Below are 14,290 nucleotides of genomic sequence, written 5' to 3' on the forward strand. Positions count from 1 at the left end.
TATTTAATCCCTTCAAGATGAAAAATAGATGTATATATGCAGATGTATAGCCCAAAGGTTTTCCAAAAAGGTTTGTTTTGCTTTTGGCTTATTCTTACACACAATGCTATGAATCAGAATCATGGCCCCTCCGCTCATCATAGCGCTGGGCTGGACTTGATGCAAATGAAAGGAGGATGAAGATGCAGAATGTCCTTTTCCCAGAAAACCAAGCATAGGGTTATTTTTTTTATTTATTTACCTACATTATTTGTTTAAAATTCAATAATTTTAAGTGTAAACTGAATCAATGGCACTGAACATTATGGCTTACATTGTAATATTATAATAAATAGAAATAAACCCCTACAAATTTTAGATGAAGTCAAGCCACTGCAGTGACTGAACTATTTGCTGCACCAGCTGGATCAGGAGGTTCTTGAGACTCTAAGTCCATTATATACAATCCTGTTTCTCCTTGGGATGCACAGAAAGATGTTCTTCCCAAAAGCTCAAATCTGAGAAAACTATCAGGGACTGAAACCAACGCGAGAATGGGCAATTGCACTTTCCCCCGTGTGAGTCTTTATAATGATTTGGTGATTAGAAATAGCCCTGCTTGCTGTCATGAGGTAGTATTTCCCATGTTCAAAACGTCCATTTCATATGCAACACAAGTTTTGGTAACTGTATTCTTCCCCTTACCCCACCTATCCATCATATTTAAGGATTATCATGTGATTTAGATTAGAGCACAGTAACTAATGTATGTTCCTCACTCTGCTCTGCAGAGCACCTTGACAGAAATTAACATTAAAATTAGTAATGTAGTAGAGGCACCCATCGGCAGTTCGGCGCATAAAATGAAAAATGTTAACTAAGTTAGACTTAACATACAGATTCTTAAATAAATATGTTAATAGCGTACCCTGATCATAAGTGCAAAAAGCACACTAGGCTTCAACGAGGAAGAATCGGTTGTTCGTTAGGAAAGTAATTAAAAAGTACAAATGAAGAACAAGGTTAATTTAAATAATAAATTCTGTGTTTCCTGCTAGCTCATTTAAATCATGATGAAAATTGTTGATTAAAGTCCCTCATTTAAATCAGTGCCCCTTAATGAGAGTGTAAGCCTATGAACAAAAGCCCGTAATAGTAATAAAAGACTCTTCAGAGAAGAAATAGCTTTCACAAGAATGCTGCCAGGCCTGGAAGAACATCATCCTTCCTCTGCAGAAAGAAATACACCTCGCCAAGCTAAGCAATTTTTCTCCCCTAAGCTCTTAACCCCATAAAAATAGCAGGAATAGGGCCATAAGTCATCAGATATTCACAGCCACGTTACGTAAGTACGACTGAACTTGTGATCCTTTTCGCTAACTGTTGGAGCGGAAGATGAAGTATTGCTGGAATAATTTAAAAGACAGGTCTGAATTCCCGAAATATTGCAGACAAACATCCTGGCCAGCTATTCATCTCGGCGGCCAGCAGCCTTTCGGGGGCCGCGAGCGGTTGCACAGGGAGGAGGGCTGAAGGGTGCTGCGTGGAGCAGGACTGTGCCACCCCAAGCACCACGCTGCTCCCATGTAGCCCCTGGACGTTTTCCAAAATGCTGTTTAAGGGCCACATCTCTGGTACCAGAGCAGTTACTCTTGTAACTACACCTCAGATCTCCTCTAAACTTAAGATGTCTTTGTTTTCCTTATCCATCAAAACCTGAGCACGAAAGCATTTGTAATGAATTTATAGCAAATGTAGAAAACCGCATTTCACTGAGGGCTGTACACATTTCAGCAGCCTGTACAGGTATTTAGACGTCTGCTGGCCACTGGAGCGGGCTCTTCCCTCTGCTCCTATAATCCACATCACTTCCTAGTCCTCTTGACTCCAAGGAATTCGGGATCGCTCCCTGCAGAGCGCATCAGTACACCCCCACGGTCCCTCTCTCCATTTGCCATACACCCCACAGCACCCACTCTCCATCCCCACGTGCGAGTGCTCCTGCCGCGCTCCCAGCTCCCCGGCTCAAGCTGGGGGTCTCCCAGACAGAGAGTTCTGCCCTTCCTGGAAGTGTACCGTGGGATGAAAGCTTGAAGGCACAACCTTCACTGCACCAGGATCAGTCACCAGGAGACAAAGAAAACAGATACCCAACCTCATCAAGGTAGTTTTAACATTGTTGTGTATTTCTGAGGTGTGATTTCTGGAACGCCTGGTATTGCTGCTGCCAGTATATTGTTCAATGAACAAAAGACACACAAAGATCTATAACTGGGGATATTTCCTGTTGATTTGCACAGACCTGTCCTCACACACCTGATTCTTTCCCTTCAACTCCTAATTCCGAAGGCAGCGATGGGCCGAATCCTGCAACGCAGAGCACGAGATGCCCTGCGGCTTGCATCCTCCCAGGATGCTGGTTGCAGGACATCACTGCCCCAACTCCAGGGATAACCATGGGACTTGCAGGGGCTTCAGTTCTGCAGTGTGCCCTGAGCATGGTCCTGTCTTGACCGAAATGACGACAGTGTCGAGGCTGTATCAGGCTCTGATCCCTGTTGCCACCTGCCAGGGCACAGAGCCCGCAGGTCCCAGCATCTGACACAGGAGCCCTGCCGTGTCTTACCAGTGGGTGCTGAGCAGATACCGTTTCAGGGACTTCTTGGCCTCTATGATAAAGCTACAGGGATCCAAGGACACATTTATTTGCTCCTTCCCCTCAGCATTTTGCAAAAGCCGTATTACACCTTTGTGTCACGCTGCCCTGTAAATTTGCTTCCAAAAGGCTGCCTTGTTTCTTCAAAGAGTGTTTCCAGTGCTTAGCAAGATCTCTCACAGCCCTTGACTTTGCAGCTGGCAAAGTTTACAACATGTTTACAATATTCTGCATAATTTGGCTATGAGATAATGTATAGTATAGTCCTTCAGTGGTGCACAGTGGGAGAAGAGCAAGTGAAAAAAAAAAAAAAAAGGTGATGCAAAGCCAAGAAAAACAGATGGTAGCAAGCTCTCCATGGGGCAAGAATGAGTAAATAACTGCAGTTTATTTTTTTTCCGAGGAAAAATATATTGTCAAATCAATAACACAGTTTTTAGGAAATGCAAACTAGATCGAATGTGCATTTTTTCAGTATTAAACAATGGCACTTCATCAGGACCGATGGTCTGTACTGCACGTGTTTGCCTAAATGAAACAGAGAGAAGTAAAAATAACATTGCTCTGAAAAGTTCTCGTTTGACCTCAAGGTTAAATTTCACACTTCCTGGGAAGTTCTGCTACAGATAATGATCTAAATCATTCAGGCATAAATCAGAACGCTCCAGCAGTTACCATGCTGTTTAGCAGTGTTGTATCTTTGACAATCTAAGTCAGGGCTGCGAATCTTAGAGAGCAGAACTTCTAGATTTTTATGGAAACTTTCCTGGGCCTGCTATTAGGGCCACAGGAAACTATATTTACTTAATACATCTGTGCACACTTCTCAAATGATGAATTGATCCCCTTTTTGGAACACATCAGGTCAAGCTAGAGAGGGAAAAGGGGACGCTTGAAAATAGCCAAAATTACAAATACTGTCTTCCAGCAAAAGTTTTGAGCGCTTTTTACATTACCCAGAGGAAGCCAAGCAACATATGGGATGCATGAAAGTTGCTCTCTGCAAATCTGTCAATCCATTTTAGTGACGCCATGCATCAACCCCAGCTCTGCTATTAAGGCAGGCCTCCCCGCGTCGGGGCTGCCAACTGGCCCGCACTCAGCTATTCACCGTGAGACAGACCCTCTCCTGCTACACCAACCTACGGGCCCGAAGAGCAAAAAGCTGCAAGGCGTCAAATCTCACGTGCTCTTGCTCTGTAGCCATGGTACAAAAACAATCTCTGTAGCATCGCTGATGCTTATTTGGTCGCCCACTGACAGTGGTGGGTGAGAGAGCAGAAGGCATCACAGGCTGGAAGAAACTGCAGGCTCTGATAGAGGGCGATCACCTCTGGATGCAGTGGCTGTGGAAGAGGGCTATGTGCTCAAGCCTTCCAAGTTGGGTCCTCTGGGCTATGCCTGGGGATGGTGGGTTTGGCACTAACACAGAACGGACCCTGTTTCTGTGGAGATCTCATGGTGAAGCTCCCCAAGGAGTTACATCTGCTCCAGCACTTTGGGTAGAGGCAGCCACAACCCCAAAGCGGAGAATGACCAACCATCAGATCTGAAGTCCCGGAGCACCATCACTCAACAGCACTTTGAAAATATTGGTCCTTCCTCAGACGCATGAGATGGGGAGGCCCCTTTTCATTTCTGTTTCAGAAGATCTGTACTCATGGAGTTGGCTGACCGTAAAACTTTTCCCATGCCTTTTCCCAGCATGTCAATAAATCAAAGTGCTTGAGGTATTTCTTGGAAGCCAGAAGCCAGCAGAGGCGATGAGAAGGAATAGTCACCTCTTCATCCTACTGCTTTTCCAGAGGCAGTGAATGCTCAGTTATCATGCCCACACACTGATGATAATGTTTTCATCCAAGCTCCATTTTCTATTCTGCCCATATGAATTTGAAGAGCAAAGTCACTGCTGTCGTCTTCGTTTTTCTCTCTTTCTGCTGACAGCAGAACCTGAGCTCCTTCTCCAAACCACACACTCCTAAGTTCTGGCACCGATCGCTTTTGCTGTGTAAAGGGAACCCTCTCTCTAAAAACCAAAGTCTTGCTTACAAACTGATGAGCCCACAGATGAGCCTCCCAGCTGCCAGAAGCCCTTCCTCCCCACCCAGCAGGTACCAAGTGCTCCTCCCTCTAACAGCAACTCCAAAAGAAAAGCAGGCCCCAGGGATGTCCAGGGAGCCATCCAGAATTCCAGCAGTGCCCTCGGGCTCACACACCTGTGCGAGCTGCCGTGAAGTCAGCAGGGTCAGCGGTGGCTCCGTTCGAAACTGGTCATGTTTCAAAGAGACGTGAGCTGTCAGAAGAGGCAATCACTGGGAATGCCTCCAGCTCCAGCCCCAAGCTGCAAACTAAATTACTTGCTTTTGTTAGAGCATATGGCCAAATCCTGAGTCCCACATGTGTTTTAATGCCAAGAGTGACTATTAGTTTGGCATCCTATGTGGCAAAGAAGCCAGCAGGAGTTTTGCCCAATGGAGAAGAGGGGTGGAAGCACTGCCATTTCAGTTTGTTCTACGTTTCCTGGCCACCGCCGTGTCCCTGGATTAGTCCAGCTCTTGCCGTGCTCTGCTGTCACCAGTCCCTTCATCTGAAAGAATGTGTTTCTGCACCTGACCCTTATATTGCAGGCTGCGAAAGACGGCATTAAAAGTACTTTGTAACCCAAAGCATTTTTTGAATTACAAACAGGGTTTTTTGCAGCAAATTCCAGGTAGGCTGATACTGTAATGTATTGCAATCACCTGGCAGAATATTTTTCTATAGCTCCTTTACAAGTATCAGTACCCGACCTATATTCTCTCTCTCATACTTAAGCCTCCAAAATTATACTGATCAAAGCAACCTGCATTTATATACTGATGTGCTCCTGCATTCAAGAGATTTGCCAAGTGCTAAGTATAAGGTTTCTCACTGTAGTCAAAATCAAATTCAAATTCCAGCTGCCTCTCTGCTAATATGCAGCAAAGGTTTAGCAGTACAAAGCCGTGTTTGCAGAATCAGACACCGAAGATGATTAAATTAAACTGAAAAGGGAATTTGTACAAACCCGAAATTAGTTTGCTGAAGATGCCAGCATTTATTTCCTTCTTCTGACAGACGGGGCCACCTCGTGACCTTTAGTGATCAGAGCAAACAGGACAGCGGCTTTGCCAAGACTGCCCTCCCCTCCTTCCCCAACAGCATGCTGACTTAAAAATCAGCTTCAGCCTGTGCTGACCAGGGCGGGGGGGGTTGCAGCGTGCTCAAACCAGTGCGGCAGGGTCGCAGAGACCCCACACGCAGGCTGTGATCCATCTCCTCCCTCTCAGTGGGATGCTCTCCAGCAGACCTGAAGCATTGGGACCTGAAGAACAACTCTTGGGCTTGGTGGTCTGTTTTCAAAGCAAAGGATTGTCCACTCTCTGGGAAAAGACACTGATTTGATCAAGATGGAAAACCCAGGAAGGTACCCGCAGTTGGCAGGATGCGTTGATGAGATCCTGAGTGCAGGCAGGAGCAGGAAGACATCGCAGGGACAGGCAGGTGGCTATTTCCTTGGCATTGCTAATCTGGCTTTTTTAAAGCAGCACTGAAATTCCCAATGTATAAAAATTCCTCACTATGACTATAGCAAGATAGATGGAGAGATTTAAAGCATATGGCAGCAATAGAAAGTTGTTTATCTTCTCTCTCCCACTCTTCCCCATTAGCTGTTATTCTTGGGCATTATCTCCTCTGAGCGCTCTGTACAATTATGTTGATGGCCACATGCAAGAGATGGAAAACAACCTGCTGCAAACAGAGATTTCTCTTAGCTATTACGTACACACACACACAGGTTTGCCAAGACACCTTGTCCTCTCCCTGCAGCCCTTCTGCTGATACCACTCCGGGTCTCCTCTGAGCACAGATGGAGAATAGCACCAGGTTGTTGCCGTTCTTGCCTCGCTAACGTCAGCCGACCTGATTTAGAAACCAGACTGAGACCACTACTCATGTTTGGTGTATGTTACAAACCGGTGCTGGTCCTCAGAGACTTACACACAGTCAATTTTCAACAACAGAAAGGATTTTTCAGCCTTTAAGAGGCTTGGATTAACATGGCTTCTTGGCAAGATTCAAATTGAAAGGATAAATTTTAGGAGCAGGCATTCCAGAGCAGTGGCACAGTCTCTAGCAAAATAGCCACTATCCAAATCCAATGCAATATGACACAGCACAGGAGGGAGGGGGAAAAAGGCCAGTAACCCCACAGTTGTGCAGGTTTGCCAGTGAGGAGCTTGTGGTACCTCGGCCCAGCAGCATCCAAGCACGGGAACGGGTGTCCTGCTGATGGAGCATCCTCTGCCAGAAAGTACCTGGGGTTTTCCTCTGCCATGCTCCATGGGTGGATGTGCCCATACAGTTTCAGCAGAGCAGAGTCCCCTGAGACTGGGCATTGACGGCATGCTAACAGAAATCACCCTCTGCATTGGCTTGGCTGAGCAGGTGCAAAGGAGGGAGAGGAGGAAACACAAACTCTCAGTTCAGCAAGGAATGGCAAAGGGAGAATTCAGGGATCAGATCTTTTGAGTTATTTATTTAATACCTTAAAGAGGATCTGAGCTGAAACAGTTTGTCCAGTGTGAAGTCACACAGCAATTTATTAGAAAATCAGGATAACTCCCTACCCTTCTGCAGTCTGTTCTGCTGACTTAAGCAACAGGGCATCAGGCTCTTGGTAGCTCTGGCATTACACTTTCCACTGCCCTAGTACTTCATCAGTCACGTCTCTCTCAAAAGATGGATTCATACAGAAGTAGGAGAGGGCTTTAAACTGACCTTTCCCCAGCCAGGAGAGCACCAGGGGGATGACAAAGACGTGCAAGAAGAGGATCCAGAGGGTCTGAAACTGAGAGCAAAGGCCTATACAAAGGGGACTGATTTGACTGTAGGAGATGATCACATCAGACTTGAAAGCCCAGGTGACTGATGAGCCACACTTGCATGGCTGGGGTAGTGCAGCACCAGCCCCATCACAGGGCAGTATGCAAAGAAGTGATTCAATATTGCCCAAAGGGAACTTTTAAAGAATGCAACCAAGAAGGCAATGTGCAGCAGGGCCCAAAGCTCCAGTTCCCAAACCCGCCTGCCCGTCTCTGCTGACCTCACCACCCAGCTCGGCTGGGCCTGGCCGTCACCATGGGGCGCAGGGCATGCTCTGGCATGCATCGGGCATGCCACCATCCTTTCTTTTGACTATGGAAGATGTGCAAAAGGTGCAAGGTTTGCTGCCAGAAAATCCTGTCTGAATAAATAATGCACTTTTAAATTTGAAATGGTGAACCTGTCGGGGAGCTGATCCTCACTTGGTTTGAGGCAACTGTCTCCCACCGGATAAACGCACACATCACTGAGTCCACGTGCCACTGCAGCAATACCTGAGGGCAGTTGGAAAAGCCAACATGGTCCATTTCTCCTGCAGGATCTCCCATGGGGAATATGCCTTGGCAAGGATAAATGCTTCACTTGTACTATATCTGTGCAGAAATCCCATGGTTTAGGGATTGGGTTTCAAATAACCAAGAAAGTAGTCACACCTTGCTGAAAAGGCTGGGTTTGGCATACTCAGGGAAAAGCAAAGCATGGTCCTGCTCCCTGGCAGCATGAGCCACTGTAAGTGAAAAATGAGGGCTACACTGCCACAAACTCTGGTTTCAAGGTGGTGTGGTTTAATTCCAGCTGGCTACTAAGCCCCACGGAGCTGTTCACTCACTCCCCCCAAGCAGGAATGGGGAAAGACTCAGAAGAGTAAAAGAAAGAAAACTTGTGGGCTGAGATAAAGACCATTTAATGGGACAGAAAAGGAAGCAAATAATAATAATGATAATGATAATAATGATGATAATAATAATAATAGAACTATAACATACAAAACAAGTGATGCACAATGCAATTGCCATGACTCACTGACCAATGTCCAGCCAATTACCAAGCAGCAGCCCCTGGCCAGCTTTCCCCTCCTGTTTATATGCTGAGCATGATGTCACGTGGTATGGAATATCCCTTTGGCCAGTTTGGGTCCGCTCTCCTGGCTATGTGCCCTCCAGCTTCTTGTGCCTCTCCAGCCTTCTCACCGGCAGGGCGTGAGAAGAAGAAAAGTCCTTGACTGAGTATAAACATTACTTAGAAACAACTGAAAATATCAGCCCGTTATCAACATTCTCATATTAAACCCAAAACACTGCATTGTACTAGCTACTAGGAAGAAAATTAACTCTATCCCAGCCAAAGCCAGGGCACAAGGCTTCCTTGCATGGCTGAAGGCCAACATGCCTCTGGTCAGCATGGGGATGGCCCAGCACCAGCTGGTTTCTGTTGACTGAGGAACATCTCCTTTTCTTCTTCTGGCTAAAGGATGACTCCGTTCATTAAGGCAGGAGCCTTGCAAGACCAATATTGAAGGCACTTGTAAAGAACCAAAAAAACCCCTCATCATTTCTCACCTGCCCCAGCTGTGTTTTACATGTTTCTCACTTGTGAGAAACCACCCATAACTTGAGTAAGGAAATGCTCTTTTTGTCTTCCTTTCTGTGGATTTTGTGTTTTCAAGTCTAAGACACAGGTCTGGGAAAAGTTTCTGCAAACAAGGGTGAGGACCAGCCTTGGGGTCGGCAGTGCCACACTGCCCTCTCCTGCTGGGCTCCCCAGTAGGTGCTAATCCATCTGGCTGTGATTACTCTCTCCAGGACCTTTAAATCCAGGCTTTGGGGATTAAAGAGTCCCCCCTTCCCAAAGGAAGGAATCCTTCCTTAATCCATGCCTTCTGGCACAACACCAGGGAAAAAACAACGCTTTCTGGGGAGTGTGGTCCTGGCCCTTTGTATTTCAAGGCCTTTTGGGAACACCATGTCCAACTGTCTGTGGCTTGAGAGTCGTCAGGCATCACATCAGACTCTGGTTACAGATCACACCTTTCAGCCAAAACCCATTTTATCCTCCACTCAGCGCTGTCACGGCATTATTTTGGGTGTCCCACCTCAGGTACAGGCACTGTAAAGCCTTCCCAGCCTCACCGCCCCGGGTGCTCTGGGGACATCCCCTCCACAAGGGATGGAGCCTTTTGGGTTTATCATCACCACTCAGCGCCCAATGGCTGAAGCAAATAGAAATGAGAACTGAGGAAAAGTGCCAAAACACACTTAATCTTTAACCAGGACAAGAAAGATACAGTCTTACTTGTCTTCTGTATTCACCTTTTGGAGGTTTGCACCAGTTTAAACCCACATTTCAATGGCTGCTAAACCCCTCACAAAGCAAGGATGTTTGTTTCAGTATTTGTAAGCTCCCCCGCCGCCAAGTCCTCCGGTGCCCTGCTGCTTTTCCACCCCAGCTTGCAAGAACCCCCTTCTTTCTGTGGATGCTTTTGCCGGGTGACCAGCCACACTCTGAGCATCACCCACAGCAAGGAGCATGTCCCAGTCCCCACCCTGGCTCACCCTCCGGCCCTCGCTCACTCATCCCAACTTTTCACTGTATTTTTGGGTTGACAGGGCTAGTTGAAAGGGTTTTCCCACTGTGCTTGTGCCATGGGACAGGTGATGGGGGAAAGGATAATCGACAGTGTAAAGCTATGTCACTCTCAGCTTGGGAATTGACTCCCCAGCTCCCAGGGTCATGTAGCTCCAATAAAGTCAGATTCTGTATGTAAAAAGTTAAAAAAAGAAAAAATAATCAAGTCCTACGAAAGACTTTATAACCTACATAAGATTGACTTACACGGGAAACCCCCCTAACTCTTTGTAGTTCTAAACTCTAAAAAGAAACAACCTGACTTCCAGCATCAGCTATTAAAAGCATCCTGGAATATAACCCACTTTCACGGTTTCGGGGTCTGACTTGTGAGGGCTGGACCACGATGCCACGCTTTTGCTGTCTCAGGAGCTCCCTCCAGCGTGGCGAGAGGCAGCTCCGGCTTGTTCCACGCTCCTGGACTCACACAGCCGTAGCAGATTTGGCTGCTGCCCTTCTCAGCCCACTGGTGTCAGAGATGCAGAAGGCAGAATAGGGCTCGGTGGATACCCCAGGTCTCCCTGACCATATTGATTTAAGCCCCTCGTTAGCAGTGGTGAGCACCGGCCCAGGGGCAGAGCACCCTCCATCTCACTGATTTATACCCTCTTCATCTGCTGCCGCAAGGATGATTTTTCTTTTTAATCCGTTTTTGCTCTGGCGTGCTCCAGCTTAGCTTGAGCTTTGCTGGGGGAAGGGAGGCTTGATTTGATTTGTGCCAGAGCTGGGAACAAAGAGGCAGAAAGCAATTGCTCTCCCCACTGCTCAAAGCCCGAGCAGGGAAGGGACTGCAGAACCAGCCGGCTTTCCCCCCCTGCCCCTCTATTTTTCCCAAGGCTTTGCCCAGCTCTGTTTGCACGTGGCACTAATAAGCATTGGGAGGCAACAGCATTGCTTTAAGCTTTGAATTGCTGTTCACAAAAAGAAATGTTCATCCCGACAGGCTCATTGCCATGGCAACGAGAGATCCCCCTTTTATAAGGGTACCACTGCTGGAGAGGCAATGTGCGATGTGGCTTGTCCCAGGGGATTTAGCCCCACAGAGGGCAGCTATGCTGGCAGCCTGCAGTGGGAGGCAGATGGAGGCAACAGGAGAGGCACATTCCCCAGGGAGCATCTCTAGGGCAAGACGTCTCCAGACCCAAAGGAAAGATGAGGATGGCTGAAGTTTTGCTAGCTCTGACATGGGTACATAGCAAAAGGGGGATGGATGACAGCAGTAACACCTTTGGATAACCCTAGGTAATATATTCTGACTTTAAAGAGTTACTTGGATTGATAATATTTTTCTCTGAATTACATTTTCATCCAGCCCACACCACCCAGGCACAGAGACAGTGCATCACTTGCACACTCTGGCATAGGGTAAACTCTGTGCTAGGGCATTTTCGCAGCACCATAAAATTAACACATTTTCTCTTCCAGTGAACAGTGGAGAACCAAGGCAGGGCTGGTTTGGTTATTTAGCTTGCACAGAAATTCTCTGGAGCCTTGTAGAGGTTGCAGGCTGCAAAGGTACAATTTTACAAAGTTATCATTTCAGAGGACTCAAACATTACTGATTACTAAGACTAAGGGGCTATTTGCTAGGATTTTTTCCCCCAAACATGATTATCACCTTCTACAGCAAGTGCTTCTCCCCTCTGGCACACACTGACGCGTTCATCAGAGCAACCTGGACCTCACTAGTCATGAGGTGGGAGTGTGAAAAGCATTTACACAAGAGTTTGAGCACTGTGGCTCCCACCACAAATGCCACCCGCTGCCCCAGGCAACGCTTAAAAGAACCCTGAAGTGCATCTTTTAAGGATACAGGTGGTATTACTTACTAGTGCTTCAGTACCTGGAGGACTTGTGTCTCCAGAGCACAGAGTGACAAGAGTACAGTTTTGCTGATTTGTAGTGGCATGTAGGTGTCCTTGAGAAGCTCACGCAAAGGAAAGCCATCATACAGAGAATGCACAGGCAGCAATCCTTGCTCTTGGGAGCTTCCAGCTCAAAATCTGGGTCATTTTCATGAGGAAGCTAGACAAGGACCTAGAAGCAAGTCGGGAGCAAATGCTACGGCAATATTCTGCCTGGAAAACACTGTTAATACTGGAAAACACACAAATACCTCTGGCAATACCAAACGTTAAAGGGAATCAATCACAATTTAGTCTACAAATAAGCCCCATGGAGAACATAAAAGCAAGAGGCGTCTACTTCCCCCATTTAGTATTCTTGGCAATGACAGTCAATTTTTCCTGGGCACTGGCTCTCAGCTGGATCAGGATCCTGTATTCCCAGCGTTGCTCAAGCCCAGCAGTCAGCAGGTAAGAACCAAGGTGACAAATCCTCGATGAATTAGAGAAGAGCCGTCATTTGCCATAGGTGCTGCATTGATTTGGGATGGCAGAAGCTCAGCTGACCTAATATACACCCAAGGAGTCCTTTTCTTCTGGAAAAAGCACAATTAACATGTCCTTTTCCTTAGTGGATTGTCTGCTCTTTATTGTGGAGGTTCTTGCAGTGCCACTTCTATGCCAACAGTGGGAAAGGAAGAGCCACATATTCTGTTCTTGGCTTTTTTTCTATCAAAATATGTATCATCAAACAAGTGCTGAAATGCTGCCTACTTCACACAGAATTATTGCCTGTAGTAAGATTTCAGTAACTGCAAATGAGAGAGGCATTTGGCCCACACAGTAGAAGTAATAGATGGTCCCTACAATTAAAAATTAAGTGCACATCCATTGGTTTACCCACAACACTACAAAATAATTAGTCTGGCACAAGATGTCCTAGTCTCTATGAATTTAATATCCCAGAAATAATTTCAAGTCGTTCTAGTTTTACCTGCTTTGTGAAATGCTGTATTTGTCCTGTGATTCAGTGCTAATGCAATGGCAATTTAGTAAAATCCAGTGAGGTATGCATTGCATGCTGACGTACAATTCTTTTTTTCTGTTTCCCAGGTGAACGGTTTTGTTTTAGACCAGGTTTTTTTTTTTTCCATATGGCTCCTCAGATTCACTTCACTTAAGAATTTTTATTCATCCTTTGAAAAGTCATTAAGATGCCATAAGCAAGGGGGAAAGCTTTCAGGAAGACCAAAGAGAAAGTTTTCAAGAACACTTAAAGCATCACAGAAAGTCAACATTAATTTCCTGGGTCTCCATTCCAAGGCTATTAAATACAGTGTCACCATGAATGGTTAACCTTTGCTGAATGCATCTGATTTCTGCCTTTGTAAAGCCAGCCTTTATGAACCCTGCCTCAAGGAGGAAAAAATAAAGGGGCGTCTGATAAGCCTCTAGCACCGGAGCTTGCTGAAGTACAAGGAACTTGCAGCAGATATAGCGTCATCTTAATTTGCTGGTTTAGCTTTGAATGAACAAGTAAATCTGGAGTTGGAAAAACAGGACATTTATTTCTAGTAAATAAAATGAGAGACAAGGCAGAGAGCTGCTGTTTATAAAATCAGAAGAATGTGGAGATGATAAAACAGTTCATTTTGCTGGCTTCAGGTAACATTTCCTTTACTTGACAAACCACCACTGAATGCAAAACATGCTCTGATAAGCCTGGTTTTTGCTTATGTATCCAACACACTTAGTATTATTTAATTCAACTCAAGTCCACTTCTTTGCATGTTTAATTGCATCCTTGTTTCTACCCAAGAGCTATTTGACTCAAGTTGCCAGGAAAACAAAATAAAAACAAAACACCCAATCCAAGTAAATCTTAGAGTTAGAGCATCAGAAAATGAAAAGTCAACTTGAATAAATACATACTCATCTCTAATTGCTTACATATATGTGGTATGTCTTAATATTTAGTGGAGGGACTATATTTAATTAGATGGACACGTTTGCAAGGTTAGCAAACCAGCTTTTTCATTAGATGAATAGCAAATTCAGCCAAAGAATCTTGGTTTAATTTCACCCACAACTTCGTAACCCCCACCACGAAGTCCACTCGCTTACAAATCCATCGATGAAACCAAGCCTCTTGCATCTACATCACTTTGCGAAACGCGCTAAGGCTGCTGGAGAGCGGTGTTCAAAAAAGAACAGATTCTTACACAGTGGAACACATCCACTGGTTACAGCCTGGAAGAGGCTGGAGAATGCAGTGTAGTGA

Source organism: Falco rusticolus, chromosome 12 (assembly GCF_015220075.1).
Source record: "Falco rusticolus isolate bFalRus1 chromosome 12, bFalRus1.pri, whole genome shotgun sequence".
Lineage (NCBI taxonomy): Eukaryota > Metazoa > Chordata > Aves > Falconiformes > Falconidae > Falco > Falco rusticolus.